At 43.9% G+C, this 11,770-nt stretch overlaps 1 pseudogene; it reads right to left on the minus strand.

Moving 5' to 3' along the window:
* Window positions 1-1,321: 1,321 nt before the first annotated feature.
* LOC136526090 (uncharacterized) lies at window positions 1,322-10,395 on the minus strand (annotated as a pseudogene).
* Between the last annotated feature and the right edge of the window lie 1,375 nt (window positions 10,396-11,770).

The following is an 11,770-nucleotide window of genomic DNA, read 5'->3' on the forward strand; positions in this document are numbered from 1 at the left end:
AAAAAGGGATTTAAAAAAACAAAAATCAAATTCACATGTAGCTAGACGAACAAATGAATCATATCATCATCACACAAGCAAGAGGCTACAGAGGGTCAGCTCTGTTTTTGTCAGACGTACTTGCCTTAGATGAGCTACCACTGCAAGCACACTACCCATGTACTAGTGATGGGTTAAATCTCATCAATTTAATTCATGGCTAGCCAAATCTGGACTGAACTATTTATTCGTGTGATGCACATACATACAAGAAGTAGTGAAGGCCGGAACTGTAGCTTGCTAGCTGATGAAATTAACTAATGGAAAACTGCACCTATCCTCTCTAATACTCACATTAACCTAGGTAACAGAGATAAGCAGAGACACATAATATGCTATGCACAATTGTGCCATCTTCGATATCTCAAAGCTGATTTTAGACAAGTGTTCAAAGGGCACATTTTAGATTGAAAACTGCACCTATATGCTATCTGAACAAAAGTGTGACCTCAAAAATACCAATGTGTGAACACAAAAGGCATAATAGTCTCACCATAAATAATTTCATTTAAGAGTACAAATCAGAATCTAGCAACTCACAAGCACTTTCCCCAGTATTATGTCCCTGTCCATGTGAGATGTGTGCATTATGCCACATTATTTTTTTTTAAAATAGCAAATTTTTTTATCTTCTAGAATAATCAGTGGTGGGATTCATTGCTTTATTCAGTGACTTTTTTGAGTTACCACAAGCAAAAGTGACCAAGACTAGCGGCCATTAGAACTGAGGATAAACTACTACTACTGAAATGAGTTCTTAACCAGATAACACAGCAAGAAACCACCAATGGCAGACTAATATAAACAAGGAATTCTATGACTACTTATTAAACGAGCTACTTCCCCTACAACTTTAATTATGTACCAGCTCACTCAAAATCTGCTCATACATGGCAGCGATGAAAAATAGGATTCAGGTGTTCCATTGCAGGTTACTTGATTATATTTATATAAGAGATAAGTGTTATATTTCCAGCTCATACCTTTCCGCCTTGCTTTTTCAGATCTCGCTTTTAGCTACAGTATTCCTCAATGTCTGTGATGAAATAAATTTCCCTTGTGCATTATTGTCTTTGTCATGTGAGAAAAGAGATCTGTTGGCAGTGCCGCGAGTGAAGCGACCAGATTGAATTGTGTTTTGTGTGCTCAATACACTTTCTGTAAGAGTGCAAAATCCAGGAGATATGAATGAACAATCACCTCTAAGCAATTATATATAAGAATCTATGTAACTGCAGGTGATATTTTGCAAATATATTACCTGTTGCACATGTTCTCCTCCTTAGCTTGGAGTGGGAACAACAGTAGGTTCATCAAAAGCTTTATTATTTGTGGCCATTGCAGTTTCCATCCCAGTCTGCATATTGAAAAAAGATGCACACATTACCTCTAGATTAAATGTAGGTATCCATTACATTTCAGTTGTCATTTGTCAAAAAAATATTACTTGTGCTAAATGTGCATCTTCATGTTCACTAACCAGATTATCAGTAGCAGCAGCAATAGTAGTGAATTGTGCAGGTTCATGGGTGGCTATGGTTGGTGCAGCAGTCTTTGTATTTGAGTTATAAGGTAAAACATTAGCGATCAAACATTGTTTAAATCCATGATGTTGCTAACAATTAAGAAGTTGTATTACCTGTGCCGGCGCTTGTTTGTGTTGTGCCAATATTGAAAACAACTCTTGTCTTAATTCTTCTCTAATCTTGTTACTTGTATTCTCTAGTTGTTGTTCTAGGTGCTGAGTTTTTTCCTTGTCGCTCTCCCTCTCAGCAGCTTGAATGGTAAGCTGTTCTTTTAATTTCTCCACCTCAGTTTGCGTCTCATTATTTTTTTGTTGGGCTGCTGCTGCTAATGCAGCTGCACGAGCTTGCTCTTCAATTCTTTCATTCATCAGTTGGCTTCGGGTCGGATACTTCGCCATGTATCCATGTCCAGGACCTTTGTTGCTCCTGCATCCAGTGGTTTCCTTGTAGGTTTCCCGAAGAATGTGGCTTTCTTCTTTCTTTGAAAGCACAGAAGCCTCTACTTCAATTCTCTGAGAGATTTTAGCACAGGTTTACTCCTAAATTTAATAAGAACATAATTAGTGTTTTTAACTTTATTTGTTCATAAATTTAAGAACATATATAGTTATTAGTGAACAAAATAGTACTTACATATACTTCCTTAGAATCATCAGAAGACCATCGGCCTTCCTTTGAGCGTGTACTCCTCCAAAGTGCCAAATCATCTGGCTCTTCACCAATCTCTAGGTCCCTCTAAGTTGAGAAAATTGAACAATCTGATTGTTTCAGCAAATAATGAAAGAACAAGATTAGGTTCTTTATCATTACCTGCTCATAACTAACTTGTGAAAATGGTTTTGATCCCATAAGATGTAGTGTCTTTCGATGCTGGGAATTGCCAGAGTTTTTGGTGCTAATTCGCTGATACAAACATAGAGTTGTTAGTTGCACTTAGGGATGAAAACGGTACGGATATTTTCCGACCGTATTCGAAACCGAATCCGTTTAGAGGGGTTGAGATATGTCCGTATCCGAGTTCGGATATCCAACATCCGATACCATATCCGTATCCAAATACTCAAATCGCATATTTATGATGTCGATATCCAATCGTATCCTATCCGACATAGTTGACACTATCCATATTCGAATCTGAATCCAGACAGAAATATGAAAACAAATGTAATATCGGTGATATCCGTCCGTATCCGATCCGTTTTCATCCCTAGTTGCACTGAACAAAGATGCAAACAATAAACACATATATGTTAGAGGTTTGGAACCTGGAATTTGTCACTTCCAAAATACAATACCAAGTAGTGCCACTCAACCATTTCCAATTCTTCTGGCTTATGTCTCATTCTTTGATGATAACTGTTGTATGCCTTGTATGTAGAACTCAACTGAGCTCGCCATCCTTTGTACCTCTCCTTTGCAATCTTCCATATCCTAGCTTTCTCATCATCATTGTCCTCAAGATGCCACCTAATCTATACAAATGGGATGACCAAGAAATTGTGAACAATTTTGAAGGTACATAAAATTACTTTATCATATGAGGCAATAAAACTGCTACATACCATTATATCACGTGCTATTTTGTCTTTAACATTCTGCTTGACATCTCCCCACTTTTTAACTCCAATTAGTGGAGTCCTTTTCCTTGTAAAGAAAACTATTTCATCAATAAACGTGCGATGGTTAACTCCTACAGGACCTCCGCGCGTGGACGAAAAATCTATAATAAGTTTGGCAGTCCCAAGTTTAAATCTCTTAGCAGTTGCCGTAAAGCCTTTCATGGTTCCACGTCCAAGCTTTCGCTTGTCGACAACCCCTTCTAAACAATTGATGTTATAAAATTAAACATATATAAACATTAAAAATCAGCATTTTCATATGATAATATTGTATGAACACTATAAACCATTACACATACCTTTCTGAGAGGCCTTTGGCCTCCTAGCATGAGATGGAAAATGCGTTGGTATTACGCTGCTATCAACGCTTTTGTCTTGTTCATCGGTTTCAACATCTAGATATGCATCTGCACATACAAATAAGTGCAAGCACACAGTTACAATGGAGTTGGAAAAAACAGATGATATATATGCTTCACTATTTCCAACGTGAAAGAAAATCAGATTACGAATATCTTGAAGAAGCCCTTCCCGCCTCAACCATTCGCTATATGTTGCAATCGTATTTCCCCGGTAGTCATCCTTAAATTCTACGAGATGCACAGATATTATATATATATATTGTACGTATTTAGAACAGTACCTAGATATATTCAGATGTATTTTTTTAGTACATAGTACCTGGGTCATCTACATCTTGCGCCAACTTCTTAAGCCACACCTTGTATGCATCATGATCTTCATCCTGAATTCCTTCTTCACTAACTTCATCATGTCTACATCGCTTAATGGGTGTTATTTCACATTGCATTTGGTCTTCTTGAGATTTTGTAACTAATATTCTGATTTCCCTCTCTTCCTGAGACTTTTCTAGCATTCTTAATGCATCCTCTTCGTAATCTATAAGCTGTAGTGATGCTACATTGGTGCCACACCACTCCTTATAGTACAAGAAGTCCCTCGAAGAATAACCCATCTTTATTTTGAAAGATAACAAGTTGACAAATTTAATTTTCTCCCTCTCAATATTGAATGTGATATGATACTGGTCCCTCGGTCCCCCGATGAAATAAAAAATAGTGTCCACAGCTCTCTTATTTTCTTTTGTGTAGGCCTACAAAATTACATGAATTGAAATAATTGTCAACACTTAGGACTGTACCGAATCTTAGAAAGGACTCAAGGAAATTTATTATAGGAACTTTGATACATCTAATGGATGATTAAAGTTATAACCAAGTGCTTGGTGCTCTGAAAGTTGATACATGCGAAGGACTCAACTTATACAAGGCCCAAACAACCAGTGATTAAGGACCAGTAGATACACAGTAATTAATTAATTGACACATGCTGTAAACAGGAAAAAAATCTCAGGCTCAATTAAAATTAATAAGTATATATAGAGTTGCAAACGGCGCGGGTCACGCCGTTAGCCCACTGGGATAGATCGCTCCAAGAGCCCGCACTAATCCGCATGAGAGCACACCTATCCGAAGCAGGTATATATGGCGAACACACAAAGCCCAACGATGCCGCTCCAACCCGTCAAAGGGCAATGCTGCAAAGGGCGCCGCGCCGCCGCCGCCGCCGCCATAGCAACCTCCACGGGCGGCTGTTACTAGCTGTTACCCAACATAGTTAACACTATCCGTATTCGAATCCGACATAGTTAACACTATCCGTATTCGAATCCGAATCCGGACAGAAATATGAAAACAAATGTAATATCGGTGATATCTGTCCGTATCCGATCCGTTTTTCATCCCTAGTAACAGCCTACATAGACCTGTTAATGGGCCGACCCACTTCGTTTCCTCAAAGCCCTACAAGCCTGCACCGGCCTTTTGCCGTACCCTTCCCATTCCTCACTCGGGATGGCAACGGGGCGGATTCGGATCGGGTGGAGTCTCTGTGCACCCGAACCCGAAACCCGAAACCAAAACCCAAAACCGCACCGAACACCGATTCGGGTGATAATCCGTCCCCAAAACCAAACCCGCGGATACCCGAAACCCGAATGGATACCCGAAACCCGCTTTGTATGACAGCATAGTAAGAGAAACAAGGACTTTCTATAAACATATGCATGATATATATACACATATTCACATGTATAAACAAAAGGCAACAAATAATAAATATTTTTATGAGTCAACTTAAAATAAATTTAATAATATAAGTAAACAAGTTATTATTAGCATATTATAAAACATGAGTTTTAATTCTAAATAATTTATTTCGGATATCCATTGGATATCCACGGGTGGAAAACCAAACCCAAAACCGAACCCAATTGGTTTCGGGGCCTCGAACCCGAAAACCGTGGGTGAGAAATCATCCCTAAACCCGAACTCGCGAGACCCAAAACCCACAGATATCCGACCCGAGACCGCCCCGCTGCCATCCTTACTAGCCACTGCTGCCCGCGCTTCGCTGCGGTTGATGTGCTTGGTATAGGAAAAAATTTGAGAAATATGGCTCATATGTCTAATATGTTTTCTCATCGTGTTGGTACAAAAGGTTGGTCTCAATATTGTAAACGAACATAGAGGTTGGTTGTCATTACATGGTGCCTATTCTAGGCCATCAAATCAATGACATGTTCGTGGAAAGAAGTATTTGATGGAGTTGGGATCAAGCAACTAACACACTTAGATTTAAAGCACAACATTGGGTAGGATTACATTATAGGTGGAAATAGCAAAAACTACAACAAAATACTTCTCCTAACGTGAGGGTTTACAAAAAAAATGAATTAGGATCCACTCCCCTTAGGCGAAACTACAACACGCATCAACAACTATGGATGACAACAACAGCAAGAGTACAATACAGGAGGACAGCGATGAAAAGCACTACTACTACGAGTACAGCATCCCAAGGCAGCTAATCTACCTTGGAACCACGCATCTTTATTCATGTGCTCGGCGGATTCTTCTACCGCCCTGGCTATGGATCTGCATCTTCTCGTGGCAATGGCTGAGTGAGAGGAACCAAGGTTTCTGCTTCTAACACTTCCGAAGGTAGAGGTGCTGGCGGTTCTACATCACTGGTTCTCCTTCTTTCAGGCGGGTGGATAGGGATCCCCTCCAAGATCGGGGCATCCTGCCTTTCATCAACTAGCGTCCTCCGCTTGGCCCTAGTGAACAGATATGCCTCACCCAGCTGATGAACATGCCGATCTTCAGCCTCCTTCAGAGCTTCTGACATGGCAGTCTCCCGGCTCTCAGCAGCTGCAGCACTGTCATGTGCTTCGGCGAGCTGCACGTGGAGCATTCGAGTGAAGATCTCGGCTTCTTCAGCGCGTCGGAGGCACGCCCTCAGCTCCAAGGCTTGCCGGTCATACTGCTCATCCAGAGCAAGCAGGTACGTGGTCAAGTGCACCATGGTAGGACTATCTTCCTGCGCATCCCGCCCTTGCAAAGCCTCCATGTGAGCCCTCCATGCCCGTCGATTCCTATCCAAGGGTGGAAAGAACCTCATGGGGGTATGGGCAATGGGCTCTTCATAGAGCTGGCAAAGGTACCGCAAGGCTTTACGGGCCACAACCTGGTAGGTGTCGGTGAAGCTAAACCCGGTTGCGGTCACACTCCAGGCTTTGGTGATGTCGGGGAACTCTTCACTCTTCCCAATGTAGACGGTAACCTCACATCGATCGGTGCCATGCTTCTCATACTCACGGCCCTCATACTCGGGACGATCTTTGACTTCGAGCTTTTGCAGGGTGGCATGCAGGATTCTAGGAAAACCCTCAACGTTCAGGCAGTAACTACTAACCCAGGCTCCTGCCATTTCAGGCGGTGGCTACAAAGAAGGGCTGAGGAAAAAGCTTGCTCAAAGGGAAAACCTAAGTGAGCTAAAGTGCACCGAGTGGTGGTACCAATGGCTAAGCCAGGCTCTGCTTATAAAGGCGGAGCGGTCTGTGGTCCTGGCGCGGTTCACTAGGGTTCCTGCACGGGATCACTACAAACGAATCGACCAAATTCCGCGCGTTCGAGGCGAGTGATGTGTGGTGCCATTACTGAGTAGTACGATTGTAGGGCAAGGGTCTGACAAGAGCGCAGAAAAGGGGCACAAGGAGACGTGGGTCACTACTAACATGACTCACGGGTGAACGCGGAGCACGAAGCCACAGTGCAGACCTAATTCTGTAAGAAGAACGAGTAGGCCATGCACACTACGACACGCGTGTCACCTATGGATGGCGTATCTACCAGCAATACGGCACAATAATGCACAAATAGGATATGCATGAATGCACGTCCTATGCGTTCGAGGTGAGCGATGTCCGAGGCCATTAATGACTAATACGGCTGCAAGGCAAGGTTCCGACAAGAGCCCAAAAAAGAGTGCGGGGAGACTTGGGTCATGGTAGGCGTAACCGCAGGCGATGCAAAGCACAAAGCCACAAGGAACGAGCACCTCTGCAAGCATGGATGTAGATGCAATTATGGTAGCTGTAGTAATGGCGACCAGCCCCAACCACCGACCATCTTGGGAGCAACGTGCACACAACCCAAGCCATGTCTTAGATGCATGGATGCATGTGTAAGTATAAATGGTCCTGCATGATCGGTGAATCGCTTTTATATGATGGTACGGAGGACAGGCATTAAATGTGTCCACCTGCCCAACTTGTTTTTATCTGATGGTAACATGAAGGGGAGGCATCAAATGTGTCCACCTGCTATCGACCCACCCTGCGTAGGTGAAGATGTCCATTGCTTTCAAACTTACTTAGTGAATTTCTGGATACCTTAGGGAATGGCTTCGGACACTACTTGTTTCGTGCATGTAAAAATCCTACCGCTTTCCTTTTATTGGTCTCCGCGCTAGCCTAAATAGTGGACTGCGCCAGGACCAATGACCGCTCCACCATTACAAAAGGCCTAGCCTAGCCACTTGGTACCACCACTCGGTGAGTCTCAGCTCACCTAGCCTTTTTCTCAAGCAAGCTTCTCGCTCAAGCCTTCCTTGTAACCACCATCCACCAAGGATGGCAGGAGCCTGGGCTAGCAGCTATTGCCTGAACACTGAGGGTTTTCCCAAAATCCTATATGCCACCTTGCAAAAACTCAGAGTCAAGGATTGCCCTAGGTATGAGGGTCGTGAGTATGAGAAACATGGCACTGAGCGATGTGAGACCACTGTCTATATTGGGAAGAGTGAGGAGTTCCTCAATACCACTGAAGCCTAGAATGTAACCACAACCGGGTTCTGCTTAGTTGACACCTACCAAGCTGTGGCCCACAAAGCCTTGCGGTATCTTTATCAGATCTATGAAGAGCCAATTGCTCGTACCCCTATGAAGTTCTTTCCACCTTTGGAAAAGAATCGACGTGTATGGAGGGCTCACATGGAGGCTTTGCAAGTGAGGGATGCGCAAGAAAACAACCCAACTGTGGTATATCTGGCTAGGTATTTGATTGCTCTGGATGAGCAGTACAATCGGCAGGCCTCGGAGCTGAGGAAGTGCCTACACCGAGCTGAGGAAGCCGAGATCTTTTCCAAGATGCTCGAAGTGCAACTCGCTAAGGCGCACACCAATGTGGTAGCCATAGAAAGTTGTGAGACTGCCATGGTGGAAGCCCTGAAGGAGGCTAAAGATTGGCGCACCTAGCAGCTGGAGGAGGCTTATCTGGTCACAAGGGCCAAGCGTAGGACACTTGACACATAAAGGAAAGAACCCTTGGTCTTGGAGGAGGCTTATTTGGTCACAAGGGCTAGTGATGTGCTTGGTATAGGAAAATTTTTGGGAAATATGACTCATATGTGTAATATGTTTCCTCATCGCGTTGCTATGAAAGGTTGGTCTATTTGGTACATTAAATGAGAAAATATGGGAAGGAAAGGTAATCTGGCTTTTTTCATTACAATGTTGTAAACGAACATAGAGGTTGGTTGTCATTACATGGTGCCTATTCTATGCCAGCAAATCAATGACATGTTAGTGGAAAGAAGTATTTGATGGAGTTGGGCTCAAACAACTAACACACTTAGATTCAAAGTACAACATTGGCTAGGATTACATTATAGGTGGAAAGAGCGAAAACTCCAACATAAGTACGTCTCCTAAGGCAAGGGTTTACAAAAGAGTGAATTAGGATCCACTCCCCTTATAGGCGAAACTACAACATATTTCGTAAATTTGAAATTACACAAAAGATTACACGACGTCGAACACTAAATTACACCGGGATTTAAAGTTACATGGTTAAGAGCAACCTAGGACAACGAAGGCTTACTCTAGAAGTCAGGATAGATGAGGGCAATGGAGAAACAACAAGATAATGATTATCTAAAACATGGTGTATGACCAACAGATCCAAAAACAGGAGATTGAGAAGTAAAACATCATGAACCCTAAGACTAAACTAACCAACGGTAGACTTGAACTTCTTTGAAAACCAGACCCCTTCTTCTCAGATTACACCATCGCCTCTGTCAGACGAACCTAGTTCCACAATGACGACTGGATCTCATAGCTCTGCTTTGGATTCGAGAGGAATGGGGATGAAGAAGAAGAGCAAGGACCAAGGGCATCTTATAGTGGAGAACGGAGATGGGGCGCAGCACACTGGAAGTGGAGACGACATGGACGGAATACACTGTCGGTTCACGCTGTGGGGATAAAGTCGGCCATGACGCGCTCCATGCGGAAGCGAGTGGAGGGGGGAATAAAGGAGAGCAGAGAGGGTTCGCTCGACGAGGGAGGCGTGCGGGCGGCCATGTCCCCCAAAAGGAGAAAGAAGGGGGGGGGGTCCGGTACGGGGATGAGGGCGAGGATCAAGAGCGGGCCAGAGGCTAGGAAAAGGAGATGCACACAGTGCACGAGGACGACGAGTGCGGAAAAGTTATTATTCGAGTAGTCTGGAATGATCGAAACGCTTAAATTGATACAATGTCCCAATCCCAGTGTCCGGTTTGACCGCGCTATGCACGCATCAACACATGCGGACGCTGTCGATACCGGGACCCACTTGCGTTCAGCTCTCGTTTGGCTATACCGCACTCGCCTTGTTCACTCACACAGTTCGTTTTCTCTCCTTTTCCCGCACCCTGTTGGCTCTCGACTCTCGCCCTCGCCCCCGTACCGGACCCCTCCTTTTTCTTCTTTTGGGGCACGGCCACTCGCACGCCTCCTCGTCGAGCGAACCCCTCTCCCCTCCTTTTTCCTCCCTCCACTCAAGCTCGCACAGGGAGCGCACCATGGCCGACGCTCTCCCCACCTCATGACCCGCCAGTGTTTTTCTTCCACGCCGCCTCCACTTTCCGGTTGCTTGGGTGCGCCCGATTTAGCTACATTTACTCCACACCCATGCAACCAGCAAAGCGCACAGCAGACCGCATGCAAATTAAAGCCACGCGCACCGCCAATAGCCACTCACCCGCGCTCCTTTTCCCGCACACTTGTGCCGTCCTCTCAGCGTCACGTTGCTGTCTCTTCTGCACCACCACCCACCGCACATCACACCACCGCCCCACGACACCGCTCGTGACGTCAGCTCCATTGGCCCGGTGCTGCCACTGCTGTCCCCCACAAACCTGATTCCCTCGGCCCTTAATGCTGCTCAGTGCCGCCGATAATGGCGCACACCCACCCTCGAAACCCGCCATCAATCGCCTATTTCCCCCTTCACAACAAGACATTTCACACTCAACGCTAATCGCCCGCATAAGCCCCCTATTCAAATGCCAACCTATTTCAACATTTTAAGAAAAAGCCTGAGAGAAGTGCTGCAAGCTGGAGACTATCGAAGAAAACATCAAGCAGGAGCCGGAGTACATTGTCAGAAGCAAGAAGCTGACACTCTCAAGATGTGCTTAGATGAAGATGAGCTCATCATGACCATCTTTGCTATCCTAATTCCTACTATGGTGGCATCAATCATATTGTATATCCTTGTAATGCGCCGCTACCCTACGAGAGGCCCTGAGATAGTTGTTCAAATAAGAAGAGTTGAATAAATATTCAAGTTTCGTGGATTTATTCAAATTTCGAGGGCATAGGGCCTGTTCACAACTTGGCTATGCATGATTAAGTTATTTCTTACATTCACCAAATAAATAGCGGCACAATTCCTATACCAGTTATATTGTGATGCGAGGTCCTCTGCAATTGTCATTGTGTTTAAGTTTTTACGTAGCTAGTATAGTATCAGTGTTGGGTATCCATGTGAGTTTCTTGTCAGTAATAACTAAATAAAGTTTGGACAGACTGCACTTTAGCATTTACGAGGGATACTATGGTGGCTGTAATATGCAATATTATTTTTACTGACTCTGCCATGGGGTATCAGTCTATGCAAAACATCATTTTATACCTCTCTTGATGGTATCAATCCTAATGTGCTGGGCGATCTGGATAGTTCGAAATGATTTCATCTTCAAGGGGGTGCAACCAAATATTTCTACGGTTAAGATGGTGTTTGAAAAAGAAATGGGGATCTTATCCCTAAGGACAAGGTCTAGGCACGCTTTAACTTTTGATTTATGGATCCAGAATCTGTAGTAACTTCCCTTGTATCTCTTATTTTCTTCTTTTCTTTCTGTCTCTTAAGCCTCTGGCTGTTTGTTTGTACTCTT

Source organism: Miscanthus floridulus, chromosome 19 (genome assembly GCF_019320115.1).
Source record: "Miscanthus floridulus cultivar M001 chromosome 19, ASM1932011v1, whole genome shotgun sequence".
Lineage (NCBI taxonomy): Eukaryota > Viridiplantae > Streptophyta > Magnoliopsida > Poales > Poaceae > Miscanthus > Miscanthus floridulus.